Source organism: Phyllobates terribilis, unplaced genomic scaffold (genome assembly GCF_046119375.1).
Source record: "Phyllobates terribilis strain yellow unplaced genomic scaffold, ASM4611937v1 Scaffold_361__1_contigs__length_1927384, whole genome shotgun sequence".
In the NCBI taxonomy this organism is placed as follows: domain Eukaryota; kingdom Metazoa; phylum Chordata; class Amphibia; order Anura; family Dendrobatidae; genus Phyllobates; species Phyllobates terribilis.
The window spans coordinates 1,821,582-1,845,589 of NW_027363121.1; the positions used below are offsets into that span (position 1 = coordinate 1,821,582).

At 46.1% G+C, this 24,008-nt stretch overlaps 15 non-coding genes and 4 pseudogenes across 15 annotated transcripts; all 19 read right to left on the reverse strand.

Annotated features, from left to right (window-relative positions):
• Window positions 1-1,822: 1,822 nt before the first annotated feature.
• LOC141222661 (U2 spliceosomal RNA) lies at window positions 1,823-2,013 on the reverse strand. Its single transcript, XR_012290421.1, has one exon. It is a non-coding gene; the product is annotated as a U2 spliceosomal RNA (small nuclear RNA).
• A 1,115-nt stretch (window positions 2,014-3,128) lies between these two features.
• LOC141222662 (U2 spliceosomal RNA) lies at window positions 3,129-3,319 on the reverse strand. The gene has a single exon (XR_012290422.1). It is a non-coding gene; the product is annotated as a U2 spliceosomal RNA (small nuclear RNA).
• A 1,115-nt stretch (window positions 3,320-4,434) lies between these two features.
• On the reverse strand, window positions 4,435-4,619 carry LOC141222866 (U2 spliceosomal RNA). Its single transcript, XR_012290608.1, has one exon. It is a non-coding gene; the product is annotated as a U2 spliceosomal RNA (small nuclear RNA).
• A 794-nt stretch (window positions 4,620-5,413) lies between these two features.
• LOC141222344 (U2 spliceosomal RNA) lies at window positions 5,414-5,505 on the reverse strand (annotated as a pseudogene).
• A 1,115-nt stretch (window positions 5,506-6,620) lies between these two features.
• LOC141222663 (U2 spliceosomal RNA) lies at window positions 6,621-6,811 on the reverse strand. The gene has a single exon (XR_012290423.1). It is a non-coding gene; the product is annotated as a U2 spliceosomal RNA (small nuclear RNA).
• Window positions 6,812-7,926: 1,115 nt separating this feature from the next.
• LOC141222664 (U2 spliceosomal RNA) lies at window positions 7,927-8,117 on the reverse strand. Its single transcript, XR_012290424.1, has one exon. It is a non-coding gene; the product is annotated as a U2 spliceosomal RNA (small nuclear RNA).
• A 1,115-nt stretch (window positions 8,118-9,232) lies between these two features.
• Window positions 9,233-9,423, reverse strand: LOC141222665 (U2 spliceosomal RNA). The gene has a single exon (XR_012290425.1). It is a non-coding gene; the product is annotated as a U2 spliceosomal RNA (small nuclear RNA).
• Window positions 9,424-10,538: 1,115 nt separating this feature from the next.
• LOC141222666 (U2 spliceosomal RNA) lies at window positions 10,539-10,729 on the reverse strand. Its single transcript, XR_012290426.1, has one exon. It is a non-coding gene; the product is annotated as a U2 spliceosomal RNA (small nuclear RNA).
• Window positions 10,730-11,844: 1,115 nt separating this feature from the next.
• On the reverse strand, window positions 11,845-12,035 carry LOC141222667 (U2 spliceosomal RNA). The gene has a single exon (XR_012290427.1). It is a non-coding gene; the product is annotated as a U2 spliceosomal RNA (small nuclear RNA).
• Window positions 12,036-13,147: 1,112 nt separating this feature from the next.
• On the reverse strand, window positions 13,148-13,338 carry LOC141222668 (U2 spliceosomal RNA). Its single transcript, XR_012290428.1, has one exon. It is a non-coding gene; the product is annotated as a U2 spliceosomal RNA (small nuclear RNA).
• A 1,115-nt stretch (window positions 13,339-14,453) lies between these two features.
• On the reverse strand, window positions 14,454-14,635 carry LOC141222836 (U2 spliceosomal RNA). The gene has a single exon (XR_012290586.1). It is a non-coding gene; the product is annotated as a U2 spliceosomal RNA (small nuclear RNA).
• Window positions 14,636-15,159: 524 nt separating this feature from the next.
• LOC141222336 (U2 spliceosomal RNA) lies at window positions 15,160-15,275 on the reverse strand (annotated as a pseudogene).
• A 1,115-nt stretch (window positions 15,276-16,390) lies between these two features.
• On the reverse strand, window positions 16,391-16,581 carry LOC141222791 (U2 spliceosomal RNA). Its single transcript, XR_012290544.1, has one exon. It is a non-coding gene; the product is annotated as a U2 spliceosomal RNA (small nuclear RNA).
• Window positions 16,582-17,696: 1,115 nt separating this feature from the next.
• On the reverse strand, window positions 17,697-17,887 carry LOC141222669 (U2 spliceosomal RNA). Its single transcript, XR_012290429.1, has one exon. It is a non-coding gene; the product is annotated as a U2 spliceosomal RNA (small nuclear RNA).
• A 1,115-nt stretch (window positions 17,888-19,002) lies between these two features.
• On the reverse strand, window positions 19,003-19,195 carry LOC141222831 (U2 spliceosomal RNA). Its single transcript, XR_012290581.1, has one exon. It is a non-coding gene; the product is annotated as a U2 spliceosomal RNA (small nuclear RNA).
• A 406-nt stretch (window positions 19,196-19,601) lies between these two features.
• Window positions 19,602-19,804, reverse strand: LOC141222342 (U2 spliceosomal RNA; annotated as a pseudogene).
• Window positions 19,805-20,919: 1,115 nt separating this feature from the next.
• LOC141222671 (U2 spliceosomal RNA) lies at window positions 20,920-21,110 on the reverse strand. The gene has a single exon (XR_012290431.1). It is a non-coding gene; the product is annotated as a U2 spliceosomal RNA (small nuclear RNA).
• Window positions 21,111-22,225: 1,115 nt separating this feature from the next.
• LOC141222869 (U2 spliceosomal RNA) lies at window positions 22,226-22,410 on the reverse strand. The gene has a single exon (XR_012290609.1). It is a non-coding gene; the product is annotated as a U2 spliceosomal RNA (small nuclear RNA).
• Window positions 22,411-23,204: 794 nt separating this feature from the next.
• LOC141222345 (U2 spliceosomal RNA) lies at window positions 23,205-23,296 on the reverse strand (annotated as a pseudogene).
• Window positions 23,297-24,008: the final 712 nt, after the last annotated feature.

A 24,008-nucleotide genomic window follows, 5' to 3' on the forward strand; every position in this document is an offset into this window, starting at 1 on the left:
CTTCCTCTCTCTCTGCCAATCAGGAAGCTCTGAGGCGGATGAATGAGTCCACCAATTCCCAAACCTTCTCTCAGCTTCACGATGAACTTGTATTTTCCGGTCCACAACCTCTCAGAGTTCATGATTTTGTGAGAAAAGTAGACCTCAGAGCAATAGTTATGCAGAAACGCAGCCACATCCTTTTCAGAGACATGCGGATTGCTCATATGAACCACCACAGACTTCTCTTCTGCCAGGCAGAGGGTCACAAAACACAGTCCTTTAAGATCTTCCTCCTGAAGTCTCAGCTTGATCTGATGGTAAAAATTCTGAGATGCCACTTCAGAGGTCAGGGTAAGCACAAAGCGTCCAGGAGCATCTTGAAGTGCCAGAATGTTCTCCCTTTTCACCTGCAGGATCTCAAGCAGGACCTTCCTCACGAAGAAAGACAGGGAGAACTTGTCACGGGCTCGCTCTTCAACTTCAATCTTGAAAGAGTTCTTGATCTTCAAGTCGCCAGCTCCAGCAGAACGGAGAGTAGCCGATGTCGCCATCGCTATATTCAGATAAGTCGATCGCCTTCTTGGTTCTCTTCAGCACGCACACCCCCTATAGCAGCAGGAGGCTTAAGACAGTAGAACTGCCGATGCCTCAAGGCCGAGGATGCGATAGGCTTTGGAGTCTTCCAGCAACAACACTTGGTCGTAGCCAAAAGGCCGAGAAGCGATAACCAGAATTGGTTTCAAACTACGGAGCCACCCAAGGATCCTGAAAAGTCCATTTGTGGAGATGAGCTCCTGGACTCCCGTTAAGAAGACATGTTGTCAACCTCTAGATCCCTTACATGCCTGCACTTTTCGGCTTGCTGCTGCTGCAATCCACGCGTTTTAGATCTGCATAACTCCACCTCTTTAAACACAGCACCTTCACCCCCTGCTGTTCCCACCCGCCTCAACACCGTTGGAAGGGAGGAGAACCAATTAAGGCGGGGGGTGGGGTGGAACGAGCAGCTGTCTACCCTTAGCAGGAGGGCTCCTGATTACATACCTCTCCTGCTGCTGCTGCTGCTGGCTGTCCAGCAGCAGACTGAAGGTGGCTGCTGCTGTGCACAGGTATATAAAGGCTCAGAGCCTATTATGACACGCGCAGCCAGCGTTCCATTGCCACATTCCATCTACTGCAGGCAGGATACCTGGCTGGCTGAATGTCGCTGAGAAGCTCACAGAGACCGCCATAAGCAACAGTTTAACAGAATGCCACAGACTAATCAACCAAACTTTTTGGGTTGGGTTCTCTTTTATAGTCTGCAGGCATTAAATGAAAGAAGTCAGTGTTCCAGCAGAAGGAGACAACGTTTCAGAAAAGGCATTGTAGCAAACCAAAAAAGAAATTTTAAGCGCAGCAGAGTAACCAGCGCACATACCTGTTAGCTCAGGTGAGTTTAAAAGGCTGCTGTTGATAACAAGGGCATTTGCTAAATAGATGGTGTGTGTGCAACAATATACTGAAAGGTCAATTATATTGTGCAGCTTATCTCACCACCTGTAGTTATTTAGGTGAAAGCTCCAAAATGCTTGCCTAATATGTCTGTTTATCCAAAAGGAAGTAAAAAGGGAGAGCTAGAAAGATAGCATTGCATCACATTACATGGCAATGCAATGCACAGTTGCTGAAGTTGAACCAAAATGAGCTTGTAATCTGGCTTCTGCAACTTTGAACATGAAAAATCCAATGAGGAGAAGAAAAGCAAAGCCAAAGAGTCCATCCCAAAATCCGACAAACAAGCAAAATGAACAAAAAACATTGAATTCAATTCTTTCTGATTTTAGAAACTGCATTAAAGAAGGGGTGCACCGGTCCTGGAGATACTGCAATACCAGGTCAATGCGTGGAGTGGACAGAGCAAGCTCTTTTTCCATCTCCCTGTTCTAAAAATCCATTTAATATATGGTCCCCAGATAGGGGACGTATCAGATATTAAACTGATAAGAACAGATACTACACTTGATCTTAGCCAAAAGGCCGAGAAGCGATAACCAGAATTGGTTTCAAACTACGGAGCCACCCAAGGATCCTGAAAAGTCCATTTGTGGAGATGAGCTCCTGGACTCCCGTTAAGAAGACATGTTGTCAACCTCTAGATCCCTTACATGCCTGCACTTTTCGGCTTGCTGCTGCTGCAATCCACGCGTTTTAGATCTGCATAACTCCACCTCTTTAAACACAGCACCTTCACCCCCTGCTGTTCCCACCCGCCTCAACACCGTTGGAAGGGAGGAGAACCAATTAAGGCGGGGGGTGGGGTGGAACGAGCAGCTGTCTACCCTTAGCAGGAGGGCTCCTGATTACATACCTCTCCTGCTGCTGCTGCTGCTGGCTGTCCAGCAGCAGACTGAAGGTGGCTGCTGCTGTGCACAGGTATATAAAGGCTCAGAGCCTATTATGACACGCGCAGCCAGCGTTCCATTGCCACATTCCATCTACTGCAGGCAGGATACCTGGCTGGCTGAATGTCGCTGAGAAGCTCACAGAGACCGCCATAAGCAACAGTTTAACAGAATGCCACCGACTAATCAACCAAACTTTTTGGGTTGGGTTCTCTTTTATAGTCTGCAGGCATTAAATGAAAGAAGTCAGTGTTCCAGCAGAAGGAGACAACGTTTCAGAAAAGGCATTGTAGCAAACCAAAAAAGAAATTTTAAGCGCAGCAGAGTAACCAGCGCACATACCTGTTAGCTCAGGTGAGTTTAAAAGGCTGCTGTTGATAACAAGGGCATTTGCTAAATAGATGGTGTGTGTGCAACAATATACTGAAAGGTCAATTATATTGTGCAGCTTATCTCACCACCTGTAGTTATTTAGGTGAAAGCTCCAAAATGCTTGCCTAATATGTCTGTTTATCCAAAAGGAAGTAAAAAGGGAGAGCTAGAAAGATAGCATTGCATCACATTACATGGCAATGCAATGCACAGTTGCTGAAGTTGAACCAAAATGAGCTTGTAATCTGGCTTCTGCAACTTTGAACATGAAAAATCCAATGAGGAGAAGAAAAGCAAAGCCAAAGAGTCCATCCCAAAATCCGACAAACAAGCAAAATGAACAAAAAACATTGAATTCAATTCTTTCTGATTTTAGAAACTGCATTAAAGAAGGGGTGCACCGGTCCTGGAGATACTGCAATACCAGGTCAATGCGTGGAGTGGACAGAGCAAGCTCTTTTTCCATCTCCCTGTTCTAAAAATCCATTTAATATATGGTCCCCAGATAGGGGACGTATCAGATATTAAACTGATAAGAACAGATACTACACTTGATCTTAGCCAAAAGGCCGAGAAGCGATAACCAGAATTGGTTTCAAACTACGGAGCCACCCAAGGATCCTGAAAAGTCCATTTGTGGAGATGAGCTCCTGGACTCCCGTTAAGAAGACATGTTGTCAACCTCTAGATCCCTTACATGCCTGCACTTTTCGGCTTGCTGCTGCTGCAATCCACGCGTTTTAGATCTGCATAACTCCACCTCTTTAAACACAGCACCTTCACCCCCTGCTGTTCCCACCCGCCTCAACACCGTTGGAAGGGAGGAGAACCAATTAAGGCGGGGGGTGGGGTGGAACGAGCAGCTGTCTACCCTTAGCAGGAGGGCTCCTGATTACATACCTCTCCTGCTGCTGCTGCTGCTGGCTGTCCAGCAGCAGACTGAAGGTGGCTGCTGCTGTGCACAGGTATATAAAGGCTCAGAGCCTATTATGACACGCGCAGCCAGCGTTCCATTGCCACATTCCATCTACTGCAGGCAGGATACCTGGCTGGCTGAATGTCGCTGAGAAGCTCACAGAGACCGCCATAAGCAACAGTTTAACAGAATGCCACAGACTAATCAACCAAACTTTTTGGGTTGGGTTCTCTTTTATAGTCTGCAGGCATTAAATGAAAGAAGTCAGTGTTCCAGCAGAAGGAGACAACGTTTCAGAAAAGGCATTGTAGCAAACCAAAAAAGAAATTTTAAGCGCAGCAGAGTAACCAGCGCACATACCTGTTAGCTCAGGTGAGTTTAAAAGGCTGCTGTTGATAACAAGGGCATTTGCTAAATAGATGGTGTGTGTGCAACAATATACTGAAAGGTCAATTATATTGTGCAGCTTATCTCACCACCTGTAGTTATTTAGGTGAAAGCTCCAAAATGCTTGCCTAATATGTCTGTTTATCCAAAAGGAAGTAAAAAGGGAGAGCTAGAAAGATAGCATTGCATCACATTACATGGCAATGCAATGCACAGTTGCTGAAGTTGAACCAAAATGAGCTTGTAATCTGGCTTCTGCAACTTTGAACATGAAAAATCCAATGAGGAGAAGAAAAGCAAAGCCAAAGAGTCCATCCCAAAATCCGACAAACAAGCAAAATGAACAAAAAACATTGAATTCAATTCTTTCTGATTTTAGAAACTGCATTAAAGAAGGGGTGCACCGGTCCTGGAGATACTGCAATACCAGGTCAATGCGTGGAGTGGACAGAGCAAGCTCTTTTTCCATCTCCCTGTTCTAAAAATCCATTTAATATATGGTCCCCAGATAGGGGACGTATCAGATATTAAACTGATAAGAACAGATTTTTTTTTTTTTATCGAAAGCCCGAATTCGTGTACAAAACCCGAGTGCGCTTAAAAAAGTGACAAGTGCCACAAAAAAAAGTGCACTAGGATGCTGGTCTTCTTGAAACCTTCTCCAAAAGGAGAAGGGTCCCCCAAACCATTCCCCGTCCCTCCGTGCCAGAAGGCCACAGCGAGGCACAGGGACAAATAGCCACCTCCAGCCGGAGCCAGAGGCGACCCAATCTTACCCTCAATACCTGCCCGAGTTCTCACCCGAGCAAGGCACTGGGAGCCAAAGACTGTGCTCCCCTCCCGGAAGAGGGGAGCCAACAACGCTCTCCTCCCGAAAGAGGAGAGCCAGGGGGGTTCAGGGGGGAGCGGAACCTGATGGCCACACACTCCCCCCCTAGACCTGCCAAGAGAGGAACCCGTAAGGTAACCGCATCCCGACAAAATCCTAGTAAGGACGTGGACACACGTGAAAAAGTGGACACACAGTGACAAAAAAAAATTAAATAAATAGTGAAGGTTTCACAGTATAATACTGCCCGGACCTTCGACCGGGAATTGAAAAATTCCCCATCCTAAGGCCAGAAGGCCCGGAATAAGGGTGTGTGTGAAGAAAAAAATATTGAAGTGCTAGTGCAAATGTGCCATAAACTCAAGTGGGGTTCCCAATCCCAGTGAGTTAAGGCACCCCAGGGTCACCACTCCTGGGGCACTTCACACTTCGGGCTTTCGATCTTCCCCGGCCCAATGGCGTCGATCCTGGGGGGCCATGCTTTCCACCAGATGACTATATTAGCCACCTGGCGTACTAACAAGCGCCTAAACCCCAGTGTGCATAATGTATCAATCTACTAGGGCGGCAAACATCCAAAACCGCCTTTTCGAAAGATACTACACTTGATCTTAGCCAAAAGGCCGAGAAGCGATAACCAGAATTGGTTTCAAACTACGGAGCCACCCAAGGATCCTGAAAAGTCCATTTGTGGAGATGAGCTCCTGGACTCCCGTTAAGAAGACATGTTGTCAACCTCTAGATCCCTTACATGCCTGCACTTTTCGGCTTGCTGCTGCTGCAATCCACGCGTTTTAGATCTGCATAACTCCACCTCTTTAAACACAGCACCTTCACCCCCTGCTGTTCCCACCCGCCTCAACACCGTTGGAAGGGAGGAGAACCAATTAAGGCGGGGGGTGGGGTGGAACGAGCAGCTGTCTACCCTTAGCAGGAGGGCTCCTGATTACATACCTCTCCTGCTGCTGCTGCTGCTGGCTGTCCAGCAGCAGACTGAAGGTGGCTGCTGCTGTGCACAGGTATATAAAGGCTCAGAGCCTATTATGACACGCGCAGCCAGCGTTCCATTGCCACATTCCATCTACTGCAGGCAGGATACCTGGCTGGCTGAATGTCGCTGAGAAGCTCACAGAGACCGCCATAAGCAACAGTTTAACAGAATGCCACAGACTAATCAACCAAACTTTTTGGGTTGGGTTCTCTTTTATAGTCTGCAGGCATTAAATGAAAGAAGTCAGTGTTCCAGCAGAAGGAGACAACGTTTCAGAAAAGGCATTGTAGCAAACCAAAAAAGAAATTTTAAGCGCAGCAGAGTAACCAGCGCACATACCTGTTAGCTCAGGTGAGTTTAAAAGGCTGCTGTTGATAACAAGGGCATTTGCTAAATAGATGGTGTGTGTGCAACAATATACTGAAAGGTCAATTATATTGTGCAGCTTATCTCACCACCTGTAGTTATTTAGGTGAAAGCTCCAAAATGCTTGCCTAATATGTCTGTTTATCCAAAAGGAAGTAAAAAGGGAGAGCTAGAAAGATAGCATTGCATCACATTACATGGCAATGCAATGCACAGTTGCTGAAGTTGAACCAAAATGAGCTTGTAATCTGGCTTCTGCAACTTTGAACATGAAAAATCCAATGAGGAGAAGAAAAGCAAAGCCAAAGAGTCCATCCCAAAATCCGACAAACAAGCAAAATGAACAAAAAACATTGAATTCAATTCTTTCTGATTTTAGAAACTGCATTAAAGAAGGGGTGCACCGGTCCTGGAGATACTGCAATACCAGGTCAATGCGTGGAGTGGACAGAGCAAGCTCTTTTTCCATCTCCCTGTTCTAAAAATCCATTTAATATATGGTCCCCAGATAGGGGACGTATCAGATATTAAACTGATAAGAACAGATACTACACTTGATCTTAGCCAAAAGGCCGAGAAGCGATAACCAGAATTGGTTTCAAACTACGGAGCCACCCAAGGATCCTGAAAAGTCCATTTGTGGAGATGAGCTCCTGGACTCCCGTTAAGAAGACATGTTGTCAACCTCTAGATCCCTTACATGCCTGCACTTTTCGGCTTGCTGCTGCTGCAATCCACGCGTTTTAGATCTGCATAACTCCACCTCTTTAAACACAGCACCTTCACCCCCTGCTGTTCCCACCCGCCTCAACACCGTTGGAAGGGAGGAGAACCAATTAAGGCGGGGGGTGGGGTGGAACGAGCAGCTGTCTACCCTTAGCAGGAGGGCTCCTGATTACATACCTCTCCTGCTGCTGCTGCTGCTGGCTGTCCAGCAGCAGACTGAAGGTGGCTGCTGCTGTGCACAGGTATATAAAGGCTCAGAGCCTATTATGACACGCGCAGCCAGCGTTCCATTGCCACATTCCATCTACTGCAGGCAGGATACCTGGCTGGCTGAATGTCGCTGAGAAGCTCACAGAGACCGCCATAAGCAACAGTTTAACAGAATGCCACGGACTAATCAACCAAACTTTTTGGGTTGGGTTCTCTTTTATAGTCTGCAGGCATTAAATGAAAGAAGTCAGTGTTCCAGCAGAAGGAGACAACGTTTCAGAAAAGGCATTGTAGCAAACCAAAAAAGAAATTTTAAGCGCAGCAGAGTAACCAGCGCACATACCTGTTAGCTCAGGTGAGTTTAAAAGGCTGCTGTTGATAACAAGGGCATTTGCTAAATAGATGGTGTGTGTGCAACAATATACTGAAAGGTCAATTATATTGTGCAGCTTATCTCACCACCTGTAGTTATTTAGGTGAAAGCTCCAAAATGCTTGCCTAATATGTCTGTTTATCCAAAAGGAAGTAAAAAGGGAGAGCTAGAAAGATAGCATTGCATCACATTACATGGCAATGCAATGCACAGTTGCTGAAGTTGAACCAAAATGAGCTTGTAATCTGGCTTCTGCAACTTTGAACATGAAAAATCCAATGAGGAGAAGAAAAGCAAAGCCAAAGAGTCCATCCCAAAATCCGACAAACAAGCAAAATGAACAAAAAACATTGAATTCAATTCTTTCTGATTTTAGAAACTGCATTAAAGAAGGGGTGCACCGGTCCTGGAGATACTGCAATACCAGGTCAATGCGTGGAGTGGACAGAGCAAGCTCTTTTTCCATCTCCCTGTTCTAAAAATCCATTTAATATATGGTCCCCAGATAGGGGACGTATCAGATATTAAACTGATAAGAACAGATACTACACTTGATCTTAGCCAAAAGGCCGAGAAGCGATAACCAGAATTGGTTTCAAACTACGGAGCCACCCAAGGATCCTGAAAAGTCCATTTGTGGAGATGAGCTCCTGGACTCCCGTTAAGAAGACATGTTGTCAACCTCTAGATCCCTTACATGCCTGCACTTTTCGGCTTGCTGCTGCTGCAATCCACGCGTTTTAGATCTGCATAACTCCACCTCTTTAAACACAGCACCTTCACCCCCTGCTGTTCCCACCCGCCTCAACACCGTTGGAAGGGAGGAGAACCAATTAAGGCGGGGGGTGGGGTGGAACGAGCAGCTGTCTACCCTTAGCAGGAGGGCTCCTGATTACATACCTCTCCTGCTGCTGCTGCTGCTGGCTGTCCAGCAGCAGACTGAAGGTGGCTGCTGCTGTGCACAGGTATATAAAGGCTCAGAGCCTATTATGACACGCGCAGCCAGCGTTCCATTGCCACATTCCATCTACTGCAGGCAGGATACCTGGCTGGCTGAATGTCGCTGAGAAGCTCACAGAGACCGCCATAAGCAACAGTTTAACAGAATGCCACGGACTAATCAACCAAACTTTTTGGGTTGGGTTCTCTTTTATAGTCTGCAGGCATTAAATGAAAGAAGTCAGTGTTCCAGCAGAAGGAGACAACGTTTCAGAAAAGGCATTGTAGCAAACCAAAAAAGAAATTTTAAGCGCAGCAGAGTAACCAGCGCACATACCTGTTAGCTCAGGTGAGTTTAAAAGGCTGCTGTTGATAACAAGGGCATTTGCTAAATAGATGGTGTGTGTGCAACAATATACTGAAAGGTCAATTATATTGTGCAGCTTATCTCACCACCTGTAGTTATTTAGGTGAAAGCTCCAAAATGCTTGCCTAATATGTCTGTTTATCCAAAAGGAAGTAAAAAGGGAGAGCTAGAAAGATAGCATTGCATCACATTACATGGCAATGCAATGCACAGTTGCTGAAGTTGAACCAAAATGAGCTTGTAATCTGGCTTCTGCAACTTTGAACATGAAAAATCCAATGAGGAGAAGAAAAGCAAAGCCAAAGAGTCCATCCCAAAATCCGACAAACAAGCAAAATGAACAAAAAACATTGAATTCAATTCTTTCTGATTTTAGAAACTGCATTAAAGAAGGGGTGCACCGGTCCTGGAGATACTGCAATACCAGGTCAATGCGTGGAGTGGACAGAGCAAGCTCTTTTTCCATCTCCCTGTTCTAAAAATCCATTTAATATATGGTCCCCAGATAGGGGACGTATCAGATATTAAACTGATAAGAACAGATACTACACTTGATCTTAGCCAAAAGGCCGAGAAGCGATAACCAGAATTGGTTTCAAACTACGGAGCCACCCAAGGATCCTGAAAAGTCCATTTGTGGAGATGAGCTCCTGGACTCCCGTTAAGAAGACATGTTGTCAACCTCTAGATCTCTTACATGCCTGCACTTTTCGGCTTGCTGCTGCTGCAATCCACGCGTTTTAGATCTGCATAACTCCACCTCTTTAAACACAGCACCTTCACCCCCTGCTGTTCCCACCCGCCTCAACACCGTTGGAAGGGAGGAGAACCAATTAAGGCGGGGGGTGGGGTGGAACGAGCAGCTGTCTACCCTTAGCAGGAGGGCTCCTGATTACATACCTCTCCTGCTGCTGCTGCTGCTGGCTGTCCAGCAGCAGACTGAAGGTGGCTGCTGCTGTGCACAGGTATATAAAGGCTCAGAGCCTATTATGACACGCGCAGCCAGCGTTCCATTGCCACATTCCATCTACTGCAGGCAGGATACCTGGCTGGCTGAATGTCGCTGAGAAGCTCACAGAGACCGCCATAAGCAACAGTTTAACAGAATGCCACAGACTAATCAACCAAACTTTTTGGGTTGGGTTCTCTTTTATAGTCTGCAGGCATTAAATGAAAGAAGTCAGTGTTCCAGCAGAAGGAGACAACGTTTCAGAAAAGGCATTGTAGCAAACCAAAAAAGAAATTTTAAGCGCAGCAGAGTAACCAGCGCACATACCTGTTAGCTCAGGTGAGTTTAAAAGGCTGCTGTTGATAACAAGGGCATTTGCTAAATAGATGGTGTGTGTGCAACAATATACTGAAAGGTCAATTATATTGTGCAGCTTATCTCACCACCTGTAGTTATTTAGGTGAAAGCTCCAAAATGCTTGCCTAATATGTCTGTTTATCCAAAAGGAAGTAAAAAGGGAGAGCTAGAAAGATAGCATTGCATCACATTACATGGCAATGCAATGCACAGTTGCTGAAGTTGAACCAAAATGAGCTTGTAATCTGGCTTCTGCAACTTTGAACATGAAAAATCCAATGAGGAGAAGAAAAGCAAAGCCAAAGAGTCCATCCCAAAATCCGACAAACAAGCAAAATGAACAAAAAACATTGAATTCAATTCTTTCTGATTTTAGAAACTGCATTAAAGAAGGGGTGCACCGGTCCTGGAGATACTGCAATACCAGGTCAATGCGTGGAGTGGACAGAGCAAGCTCTTTTTCCATCTCCCTGTTCTAAAAATCCATTTAATATATGGTCCCCAGATAGGGGACGTATCAGATATTAAACTGATAAGAACAGATACTACACTTGATCTTAGCCAAAAGGCCGAGAAGCGATAACCAGAATTGGTTTCAAACTACGGAGCCACCCAAGGATCCTGAAAAGTCCATTTGTGGAGATGAGCTCCTGGACTCCCGTTAAGAAGACATGTTGTCAACCTCTAGATCCCTTACATGCCTGCACTTTTCGGCTTGCTGCTGCTGCAATCCACGCGTTTTAGATCTGCATAACTCCACCTCTTTAAACACAGCACCTTCACCCCCTGCTGTTCCCACCCGCCTCAACACCGTTGGAAGGGAGGAGAACCAATTAAGGTGGGGGGTGGGGTGGAACGAGCAGCTGTCTACCCTTAGCAGGAGGGCTCCTGATTACATACCTCTCCTGCTGCTGCTGCTGCTGGCTGTCCAGCAGCAGACTGAAGGTGGCTGCTGCTGTGCACAGGTATATAAAGGCTCAGAGCCTATTATGACACGCGCAGCCAGCGTTCCATTGCCACATTCCATCTACTGCAGGCAGGATACCTGGCTGGCTGAATGTCGCTGAGAAGCTCACAGAGACCGCCATAAGCAACAGTTTAACAGAATGCCACAGACTAATCAACCAAACTTTTTGGGTTGGGTTCTCTTTTATAGTCTGCAGGCATTAAATGAAAGAAGTCAGTGTTCCAGCAGAAGGAGACAACGTTTCAGAAAAGGCATTGTAGCAAACCAAAAAAGAAATTTTAAGCGCAGCAGAGTAACCAGCACACATACCTGTTAGCTCAGGTGAGTTTAAAAGGCTGCTGTTGATAACAAGGGCATTTGCTAAATAGATGGTGTGTGTGCAACAATATACTGAAAGGTCAATTATATTGTGCAGCTTATCTCACCACCTGTAGTTATTTAGGTGAAAGCTCCAAAATGCTTGCCTAATATGTCTGTTTATCCAAAAGGAAGTAAAAAGGGAGAGCTAGAAAGATAGCATTGCATCACATTACATGGCAATGCAATGCACAGTTGCTGAAGTTGAACCAAAATGAGCTTGTAATCTGGCTTCTGCAACTTTGAACATGAAAAATCCAATGAGGAGAAGAAAAGCAAAGCCAAAGAGTCCATCCCAAAATCCGACAAACAAGCAAAATGAACAAAAAACATTGAATTCAATTCTTTCTGATTTTAGAAACTGCATTAAAGAAGGGGTGCACCGGTCCTGGAGATACTGCAATACCAGGTCAATGCGTGGAGTGGACAGAGCAAGCTCTTTTTCCATCTCCCTGTTCTAAAAATCCATTTAATATATGGTCCCCAGATAGGGGACGTATCAGATATTAAACTGATAAGAACAGATACTACACTTGATCTTAGCCAAAAGGCCGAGAAGCGATAACCAGAATTGGTTTCAAACTACGGAGCCACCCAAGGATCCTGAAAAGTCCATTTGTGGAGATGAGCTCCTGGACTCCCGTTAAGAAGACATGTTGTCAACCTCTAGATCCCTTACATGCCTGCACTTTTCGGCTTGCTGCTGCTGCAATCCACGCATTTTAGATCTGCATAACTCCACCTCTTTAAACACAGCACCTTCACCCCCTGCTGTTCCCACCCGCCTCAACACCGTTGGAAGGGAGGAGAACCAATTAAGGCGGGGGGTGGGGTGGAACGAGCAGCTGTCTACCCTTAGCAGGAGGGCTCCTGATTACATACCTCTCCTGCTGCTGCTGCTGGCTGTCCAGCAGCAGACTGAAGGTGGCTGCTGCTGTGCACAGGTATATAAAGGCTCAGAGCCTATTATGACACGCGCAGCCAGCGTTCCATTGCCACCTTCCATCTACTGCAGGCAGGATACCTGGCTGGCTGAATGTCGCTGAGAAGCTCACAGAGACCGCCATAAGCAACAGTTTAACAGAATGCCACAGACTAATCAACCAAACTTTTTGGGTTGGGTTCTCTTTTATAGTCTGCAGGCATTAAATGAAAGAAGTCAGTGTTCCAGCAGAAGGAGACAACGTTTCAGAAAAGGCATTGTAGCAAACCAAAAAAGAAATTTTAAGCGCAGCAGAGTAACCAGCGCACATACCTGTTAGCTCAGGTGAGTTTAAAAGGCTGCTGTTGATAACAAGGGCATTTGCTAAATAGATGGTGTGTGTGCAACAATATACTGAAAGGTCAATTATATTGTGCAGCTTATCTCACCACCTGTAGTTATTTAGGTGAAAGCTCCAAAATGCTTGCCTAATATGTCTGTTTATCCAAAAGGAAGTAAAAAGGGAGAGCTAGAAAGATAGCATTGCATCACATTACATGGCAATGCAATGCACAGTTGCTGAAGTTGAACCAAAATGAGCTTGTAATCTGGCTTCTGCAACTTTGAACATGAAAAATCCAATGAGGAGAAGAAAAGCAAAGCCAAAGAGTCCATCCCAAAATCCGACAAACAAGCAAAATGAACAAAAAACATTGAATTCAATTCTTTCTGATTTTAGAAACTGCATTAAAGAAGGGGTGCACCGGTCCTGGAGATACTGCAATACCAGGTCAATGCGTGGAGTGGACAGAGCAAGCTCTTTTTCCATCTCCCTGTTCTAAAAATCCATTTAATATATGGTCCCCAGATAGGGGACGTATCAGATATTAAACTGATAAGAACAGATACTACACTTGATCTTAGCCAAAAGGCCGAGAAGCGATAACCAGAATTGGTTTCAAACTACGGAGCCACCCAAGGATCCTGAAAAGTCCATTTGTGGAGATGAGCTCCTGGACTCCCGTTAAGAAGACATGTTGTCAACCTCTAGATCCCTTACATGCCTGCACTTTTCGGCTTGCTGCTGCTGCAATCCACGCGTTTTAGATCTGCATAACTCTACCTCTTTAAACACAGCACCTTCACCCCCTGCTGTTCCCACCCGCCTCAACACCGTTGGAAGGGAGGAGAACCAATTAAGGCGGGGGGTGGGGTGGAACGAGCAGCTGTCTACCCTTAGCAGGAGGGCTCCTGATTACATACCTCTCCTGCTGCTGCTGCTGCTGGCTGTCCAGCAGCAGACTGAAGGTGGCTGCTGCTGTGCACAGGTATATAAAGGCTCAGAGCCTATTATGACACGCGCAGCCAGCGTTCCATTGCCACATTCCATCTACTGCAGGCAGGATACCTGGCTGGCTGAATGTCGCTGAGAAGCTCACAGAGACCGCCATAAGCAACAGTTTAACAGAATGCCACAGACTAATCAACCAAACTTTTTGGGTTGGGTTCTCTTTTATAGTCTGCAGGCATTAAATGAAAGAAGTCAGTGTTCCAGCAGAAGGAGACAACGTTTCAGAAAAGGCATTGTAGCAAACCAAAAAATAAATTTTAAGCGCAGCAGAGTAACCAGCGCACATACCTGTTAGCTCAGGTGAGTTTAAAAGGCTGCTGTTGATAACAAGGGCATTTGCTAAATAGATGGTGTGTGTGCAACAATATACTGAAAGGTCAATTATATTGTGCAGCTTATCTCACCACCTGTAGTTATTTAGGTGAAAGCTCCAAAATGCTTGCCTAATATGTCTGTTTATCCAAAAGGAAGTAAAAAGGGAGAGCTAGAAAGATAGCATTGCATCACATTACATGGCAATGCAATGCACAGTTGCTGAAGTTGAACCAAAATGAGCTTGTAATCTGGCTTCTGCAACTTTGAACATGAAAAATCCAATGAGGAGAAGAAAAGCAAAGCCAAAGAGTCCATCCCAAAATCCGACAAACAAGCAAAATGAACAAAAAACATTGAATTCAATTCTTTCTGATTTTAGAAACTGCATTAAAGAAGGGGTGCACCGGTCCTGTAGATACTGCAATACCAGGTCAATGCGTGGAGTGGACAGAGCAAGCTCTTTTTCCATCTCCCTGTTCTAAAAATCCATTTAATATATGGTCCCCAGATAGGGGACGTATCAGATATTAAACTGATAAGAACAGATTTTTTGATTGAAGCTGCATCCAAGGCACTGAAAAATGTGACCGAAGTCACACCAAAACAGCGCACGAGGCGAGGATTCATGTGGACCCTTCCCGGAGGAGAGGGTCCCCAATAAACCGTCCCCATCCCTCCGAGCCAGAAGGCCACAGCGAGGGTCAGGGATCTCTGATGCTCTCCCTAGCCGAAGCCGGAGAAGAGCCGTTTTCGTGCTCCCAGCTTCCATCTAGGCTGCCACCCTAGTGGAGCTGGAGCCTGTGTTGGTTTCTCAGCCCAAAGCTGACCGGACTTCCGACCGGGTTTATAAAAATTCCCCTTCCTAGCCCGGAGGCCAGGAATAGGGGGGGTTGCTCAGAAAGTATGATTGGCAAAGGTGCGGCGTGCAACGAAGCCAAGTCTTTCTGGGGTTCCCAGTCCCAGTAAGCTTGGACTCCCACCAGGGCGCCTACTCCTGGGGCACATTGCTCCAAAGCCCTCACACTTACCCAGCCTAGTGACTTCGATCCTGGAGGGCCATGTTTTCCATCAGATAACTCTATGAGCCACCTGGCGTACTAACAAGTGCACCAAACCAGTGTGTAATATGCATCAATTTACTAGGGCAGCCCAAGGACAAAACTGCCTTTTCAAAAGATACTACACTTGATCTTAGCCAAAAGGCCGAGAAGCGATAACCAGAATTGGTTTCAAACTACGGAGCCACCCAAGGATCCTGAAAAGTCCATTTGTGGAGATGAGCTCCTGGACTCCCGTTAAGAAGACATGTTGTCAACCTCTAGATCCCTTACATGCCTGCACTTTTCGGCTTGCTGCTGCTGCAATCCACGCGTTTTAGATCTGCATAACTCCACCTCTTTAAACACAGCACCTTCACCCCCTGCTGTTCCCACCCGCCTCAACACCGTTGGAAGGGAGGAGAACCAATTAAGGCGGGGGGTGGGGTGGAACGAGCAGCTGTCTACCCTTAGCAGGAGGGCTCCTGATTACATACCTCTCCTGCTGCTGCTGCTGCTGGCTGTCCAGCAGCAGACTGAAGGTGGCTGCAGCTGTGCACAGGTATATAAAAGCTCAGAGCCTATTATGACACGCGCAGCCAGCGTTCCATTGCCACATTCCATCTACTGCAGGCAGGATACCTGGCTGGCTGAATGTCGCTGAGAAGCTCACAGAGACCGCCATAAGCAACAGTTTAACAGAATGCCACAGACTAATCAACCAAACTTTTTGGGTTGGGTTCTCTTTTATAGTCTGCAGGCATTAAATGAAAGAAGTCAGTGTCCCAGCAGAAGGAGACAACGTTTCAGAAAAGGCATTGTAGCAAACCAAAAAAGAAATTTTAAGCGCAGCAGAGTAACCAGCGCACATACCTGTTAGCTCAGGTGAGTTTAAAAGGCTGCTGTTGATAACAAGGGCATTTGCTAAATAGATGGTGTGTGTGCAACAATATACTGAAAGGTCAATTATATTGTGCAGCTTATCTCACCACCTGTAGTTATTTAGGTGAAAGCTCCAAAATGCTTGCCTAATATGTCTGTTTATCCAAAAGGAAGTAAAAAGGGAGAGCTAGAAAGATAGCATTGCATCACATTACATGGCAATGCAATGCACAGTTGCTGAAGTTGAACCAAAATGAGCTTGTAATCTGGCTTCTGCAACTTTGAACATGAAAAATCCAATGAGGAGAAGAAAAGCAAAGCCAAAGAGTCCATCCCAAAATCCGACAAACAAGCAAAATGAACAAAAAACATTGAATTCAATTCTTTCTGATTTTAGAAACTGCATTAAAGAAGGGGTGCACCGGTCCTGGAGATACTGCAATACCAGGTCAATGCGTGGAGTGGACAGAGCAAGCTCTTTTTCCATCTCCCTGTTCTAAAAATCCATTTAATATATGGTCCCCAGATAGGGGACGTATCAGATATTAAGCTGATAAGAACAGATACTACACTTGATCTTAGCCAACAGGCCGAGAAGCGATAACCAGAATTGGTTTCAAACTACGGAGCCACCCAAGGATCCTGAAAAGTCCATTTGTGGAGATGAGCTCCTGGACTCCCGTTAAGAAGACATGTTGTCAACCTCTAGATCCCTTACATGCCTGCACTTTTCGGCTTGCTGCTGCTGCAATCCACGCGTTTTAGATCTGCATAACTCCACCTCTTTAAACACAGCACCTTCACCCCCTGCTGTTCCCACCCGCCTCAACACCGTTGGAAGGGAGGAGAACCAATTAAGGCGGGGGGTGGGGTGGAACGAGCAGCTGTCTACCCTTAGCAGGAGGGCTCCTGATTACATACCTCTCCTGCTGCTGCTGCTGCTGGCTGTCCAGCAGCAGACTGAAGGTGGCTGCTGCTGTGCACAGGTATATAAAGGCTCAGAGCCTATTATGACACGCGCAGCCAGCGTTCCATTGCCACATTCCATCTACTGCAGGCAGGATACCTGGCTGGCTGAATGTCGCTGAGAAGCTCACAGAGACCGCCATAAGCAACAGTTTAACAGAATGCCACAGACTAATCAACCAAACTTTTTGGGTTGGGTTCTCTTTTATAGTCTGCAGGCATTAAATGAAAGAAGTCAGTGTTCCAGCAGAAGGAGACAACGTTTCAGAAAAGGCATTGTAGCAAACCAAAAAAGAAATTTTAAGCGCAGCAGAGTAACCAGCGCACATACCTGTTAGCTCAGGTGAGTTTAAAAGGCTGCTGTTGATAACAAGGGCATTTGCTAAATAGATGGTGTGTGTGCAACAATATACTGAAAGGTCAATTATATTGTGCAGCTTATCTCACCACCTGTAGTTATTTAGGTGAAAGCTCCAAAATGCTTGCCTAATATGTCTGTTTATCCAAAAGGAAGTAAAAAGGGAGAGCTAGAAAGATAGCATTGCATCACATTACATGGCAATGCAATTCACAGTTGCTGAAGTTGAACCAAAATGAGCTTGTAATCTGGCTTCTGCAACTTTGAACATGAAAAATCCAATGAGGAGAAGAAAAGCAAAGCCAAAGAGTCCATCCCAAAATCCGACAAACAAGCAAAATGAACAAAAAACATTGAATTCAATTCTTTCTGATTTTAGAAACTGCATTAAAGAAGGGGTGCACCGGTCCTGGAGATACTGCAATACCAGGTCAATGCGTGGAGTGGACAGAGCAAGCTCTTTTTCCATCTCCCTGTTCTAAAAATCCATTTAATATATGGTCCCCAGATAGGGGACGTATCAGATATTAAACTGATAAGAACAGATACTACACTTGATCTTAGCCAAAAGGCCGAGAAGCGATAACCAGAATTGGTTTCAAACTACGGAGCCACCCAAGGATCCTGAAAAGTCCATTTGTGGAGATGAGCTCCTGGACTCCCGTTAAGAAGACATGTTGTCAACCTCTAGATCCCTTACATGCCTGCACTTTTCGGCTTGCTGCTGCTGCAATCCACGCTTTTTAGATCTGCATAACTCCACCTCTTTAAACACAGCACCTTCACCCCCTGCTGTTCCCACCCGCCTCAACACCGTTGGAAGGGAGGAGAACCAATTAAGGCGGGGGGTGGGGTGGAACGAGCAGCTGTCTACCCTTAGCAGGAGGGCTCCTGATTACATACCTCTCCTGCTGCTGCTGCTGCTGGCTGTCCAGCAGCAGACTGAAGGTGGCTGCTGCTGTGCACAGGTATATAAAGGCTCAGAGCCTATTATGACACACGCAGCCAGCGTTCCATTGCCACATTCCATCTACTGCAGGCAGGATACCTGGCTGGCTGAATGTCGCTGAGAAGCTCACAGAGACCGCCATAAGCAACAGTTTAACAGAATGCCACAGACTAATCAACCAAACTTTTTGGGTTGGGTTCTCTTTTATAGTCTGCAGGCATTAAATGAAAGAAGTCAGTGTTCCAGCAGAAGGAGACAACGTTTCAGAAAAGGCATTGTAGCAAACCAAAAAAGAAATTTTAAGCGCAGCAGAGTAACCAGCGCACATACCTGTTAGCTCAGGTGAGTTTAAAAGGCTGCTGTTGATAACAAGGGCATTTGCTAAATAGATGGTGTGTGTGCAACAATATACTGAAAGGTCAATTATATTGTGCAGCTTATCTCACCACCTGTAGTTATTTAGGTGAAAGCTCCAAAATACTTGCCTAATATGTCTGTTTATCCAAAAGGAAGTAAAAAGGGAGAGCTAGAAAGATAGCATTGCATCACATTACATGGCAATGCAATGCACAGTTGCTGAAGTTGAACCAAAATGAGCTTGTAATCTGGCTTCTGCAACTTTGAACATGAAAAATCCAATGAGGAGAAGAAAAGCAAAGCCAAAGAGTCCATCCCAAAATCCGACAAACAAGCAAAATGAACAAAAAACATTGAATTCAATTCTTTCTGATTTTAGAAACTGCATTAAAGAAGGGGTGCACCGGTCCTGGAGATACTGCAATACCAGGTCAATGCGTGGAGTGGACAGAGCAAGCTCTTTTTCCATCTCCCTGTTCTAAAAATCCATTTAATATATGGTCCCCAGATAGGGGACGTATCAGATATTAAACTGATAAGAACAGATTTTTTGATTGAATATATCTTTTATTAGCACAAAAAATAAGTTAACAGACAGTGTACAGTGCCGCAGCCCAGTACACCCAGAATTCTACCTCATATTTACATAGCATGAGGATACGACGCACTAACTAGACACATCACACCCCTATGCTACACAAAACACTCAATCTGAAAGAAAAAGCATGTCAATCAATACAGTACGACGAACCGTGATAAGGGATGGGGATTGGGAAAAAGGGGATGGGGAGGGGAAAATCACAGGCCCGAAACTTTATTGAAAGACAAGACACATAAGGGGAGAGGGGGAGGAGGGGTTTAGTCCTCATCCTCGTCCTCCGGACCGTCCTCGATGGAATAGTCTCTGAGCAGGCTGTGGATCAGCCTGCGGCAGTCCTGGATGGACATCCTCTCCCTCCTCAAGATGAGCCGGTTCCTGGCGACCCAAACGGAATCCTTGAGGCAGTTCATAAGGCGCCAAGCCTCCTGGATGGCTCCGACGGTATGAACCCCAGGGAAGAATCCATAAAGCACAGAATGGTGCGATAGGCTCGCCCTGGGGACAGAGTTCCTCAGGTCGTCCTCAAGGGCAGTCAACAGGCGCTGTGCAAATCAGATACTACACTTGATCTTAGCCAAAAGGCCGAGAAGCGATAACCAGAATTGGTTTCAAACTACGGAGCCACCCAAGGATCCTGAAAAGTCCATTTGTGGAGATGAGCTCCTGGACTCCCGTTAAGAAGACATGTTGTCAACCTCTAGATCCCTTACATGCCTGCACTTTTCGGCTTGCTGCTGCTGCAATCCACGCGTTTTAGATCTGCATAACTCCACCTCTTTAAACACAGCACCTTCACCCCCTGCTGTTCCCACCCGCCTCAACACCGTTGGAAGGGAGGAGAACCAATTAAGGCGGGGGGTGGGGTGGAACGAGCAGCTGTCTACCCTTAGCAGGAGGGCTCCTGATTACATACCTCTCCTGCTGCTGCTGCTGCTGGCTGTCCAGCAGCAGACTGAAGGTGGCTGCTGCTGTGCACAGGTATATAAAGGCTCAGAGCCTATTATGACACGCGCAGCCAGCGTTCCATTGCCACATTCCATCTACTGCAGGCAGGATACCTGGCTGGCTGAATGTCGCTGAGAAGCTCACAGAGACCGCCATAAGCAACAGTTTAACAGAATGCCACAGACTAATCAACCAAACTTTTTGGGTTGGGTTCTCTTTTATAGTCTGCAGGCATTAAATGAAAGAAGTCAGTGTTCCAGCAGAAGGAGACAACGTTTCAGAAAAGGCATTGTAGCAAACCAAAAAAGAAATTTTAAGCGCAGCAGAGTAACCAGCGCACATACCTGTTAGCTCAGGTGAGTTTAAAAGGCTGCTGTTGATAACAAGGGCATTTGCTAAATAGATGGTGTGTGTGCAACAATATACTGAAAGGTCAATTATATTGTGCAGCTTATCTCACCACCTGTAGTTATTTAGGTGAAAGCTCCAAAATGCTTGCCTAATATGTCTGTTTATCCAAAAGGAAGTAAAAAGGGAGAGCTAGAAAGATAGCATTGCATCACATTACATGGCAATGCAATGCACAGTTGCTGAAGTTGAACCAAAATGAGCTTGTAATCTGGCTTCTGCAACTTTGAACATGAAAAATCCAATGAGGAGAAGAAAAGCAAAGCCAAAGAGTCCATCCCAAAATCCGACAAACAAGCAAAATGAACAAAAAACATTGAATTCAATTCTTTCTGATTTTAGAAACTGCATTAAAGAAGGGGTGCACCGGTCCTGGAGATACTGCAATACCAGGTCAATGCGTGGAGTGGACAGAGCAAGCTCTTTTTCCATCTCCCTGTTCTAAAAATCCATTTAATATATGGTCCCCAGATAGGGGACGTATCAGATATTAAACTGATAAGAACAGATACTACACTTGATCTTAGCCAAAAGGCCGAGAAGCGATAACCAGAATTGGTTTCAAACTACGGAGCCACCCAAGGATCCTGAAAAGTCCATTTGTGGAGATGAGCTCCTGGACTCCCGTTAAGAAGACATGTTGTCAACCTCTAGATCCCTTACATGCCTGCACTTTTCGGCTTGCTGCTGCTGCAATCCACGCGTTTTAGATCTGCATAACTCCACCTCTTTAAACACAGCACCTTCACCCCCTGCTGTTCCCACCCGCCTCAACACCGTTGGAAGGGAGGAGAACCAATTAAGGCGGGGGGTGGGGTGGAACGAGCAGCTGTCTACCCTTAGCAGGAGGGCTCCTGATTACATACCTCTCCTGCTGCTGCTGCTGCTGGCTGTCCAGCAGCAGACTGAAGGTGGCTGCTGCTGTGCACAGGTATATAAAGGCTCAGAGCCTATTATGACACGCGCAGCCAGCGTTCCATTGCCACATTCCATCTACTGCAGGCAGGATACCTGGCTGGCTGAATGTCGCTGAGAAGCTCACAGAGACCGCCATAAGCAACAGTTTAACAGAATGCCACAGACTAATCAACCAAACTTTTTGGGTTGGGTTCTCTTTTATAGTCTGCAGGCATTAAATGAAAGAAGTCAGTGTTCCAGCAGAAGGAGACAACGTTTCAGAAAAGGCATTGTAGCAAACCAAAAAAGAAATTTTAAGCGCAGCAGAGTAACCAGCGCACATACCTGTTAGCTCAGGTGAGTTTAAAAGGCTGCTGTTGATAACAAGGGCATTTGCTAAATAGATGGTGTGTGTGCAACAATATACTGAAAGGTCAATTATATTGTGCAGCTTATCTCACCACCTGTAGTTATTTAGGTGAAAGCTCCAAAATGCTTGCCTAATATGTCTGTTTATCCAAAAGGAAGTAAAAAGGGAGAGCTAGAAAGATAGCATTGCATCACATTACATGGCAATGCAATGCACAGTTGCTGAAGTTGAACCAAAATGAGCTTGTAATCTGGCTTCTGCAACTTTGAACATGAAAAATCCAATGAGGAGAAGAAAAGCAAAGCCAAAGAGTCCATCCCAAAATCCGACAAACAAGCAAAATGAACAAAAAACATTGAATTCAATTCTTTCTGATTTTAGAAACTGCATTAAAGAAGGGGTGCACCGGTCCTGGAGATACTGCAATACCAGGTCAATGCGTGGAGTGGACAGAGCAAGCTCTTTTTCCATCTCCCTGTTCTAAAAATCCATTTAATATATGGTCCCCAGATAGGGGACGTATCAGATATTAAACTGATAAGAACAGATTTTTTTTTTTTTATCGAAAGCCCGAATTCGTGTACAAAACCCGAGTGCGCTTAAAAAAGTGACAAGTGCCACAAAAAAAAGTGCACTAGGATGCTGGTCTTCTTGAAACCTTCTCCAAAAGGAGAAGGGTCCCCCAAACCATTCCCCGTCCCTCCGTGCCAGAAGGCCACAGCGAGGCACAGGGACAAATAGCCACCTCCAGCCGGAGCCAGAGGCGACCCAATCTTACCCTCAATACCTGCCCGAGTTCTCACCCGAGCAAGGCACTGGGAGCCAAAGACTGTGCTCCCCTCCCGGAAGAGGGGAGCCAACAACGCTCTCCTCCCGAAAGAGGAGAGCCAGGGGGGTTCAGGGGGGAGCGGAACCTGATGGCCACACACTCCCCCCCTAGACCTGCCAAGAGAGGAACCCGTAAGGTAACCGCATCCCGACAAAATCCTAGTAAGGACGTGGACACACGTGAAAAAGTGGACACACAGTGACAAAAAAAAATTAAATAAATAGTGAAGGTTTCACAGTATAATACTGCCCGGACCTTCGACCGGGAATTGAAAAATTCCCCATCCTAATGCCAGAAGGCCCGGAATAAGGGTGTGTGTGAAGAAAAAAATATTGAAGTGCTAGTGCAAATGTGCCATAAACTCAAGTGGGGTTCCCAATCCCAGTGAGTTAAGGCACCCCAGGGTCACCACTCCTGGGGCACTTCACACTTCGGGCTTTCGATCTTCCCCGGCCCAATGGCGTCGATCCTGGGGGGCCATGCTTTCCACCAGATGACTATATTAGCCACCTGGCGTACTAACAAGCGCCTAAACCCCAGTGTGCATAATGTATCAATCTACTAGGGCGGCAAACATCCAAAACCGCCTTTTCGAAAGATACTACACTTGATCTTAGCCAAAAGGCCGAGAAGCGATAACCAGAATTGGTTTCAAACTACGGAGCCACCCAAGGATCCTGAAAAGTCCATTTGTGGAGATGAGCTCCTGGACTCCCGTTAAGAAGACATGTTGTCAACCTCTAGATCCCTTACATGCCTGCACTTTTCGGCTTGCTGCTGCTGCAATCCACGCGTTTTAGATCTGCATAACTCCACCTCTTTAAACACAGCACCTTCACCCCCTGCTGTTCCCACCCGCCTCAACACCGTTGGAAGGGAGGAGAACCAATTAAGGCGGGGGGTGGGGTGGAACGAGCAGCTGTCTACCCTTAGCAGGAGGGCTCCTGATTACATACCTCTCCTGCTGCTGCTGCTGCTGGCTGTCCAGCAGCAGACTGAAGGTGGCTGCTGCTGTGCACAGGTATATAAAGGCTCAGAGCCTATTATGACACGCGCAGCCAGCGTTCCATTGCCACATTCCATCTACTGCAGGCAGGATACCTGGCTGGCTGAATGTCGCTGAGAAGCTCACAGAGACCGCCATAAGCAACAGTTTAACAGAATGCCACAGACTAATCAACCAAACTTTTTGGGTTGGGTTCTCTTTTATAGTCTGCAGGCATTAAATGAAAGAAGTCAGTGTTCCAGCAGAAGGAGACAACGTTTCAGAAAAGGCATTGTAGCAAACCAAAAAAGAAATTTTAAGCGCAGCAGAGTAACCAGCGCACATACCTGTTAGCTCAGGTGAG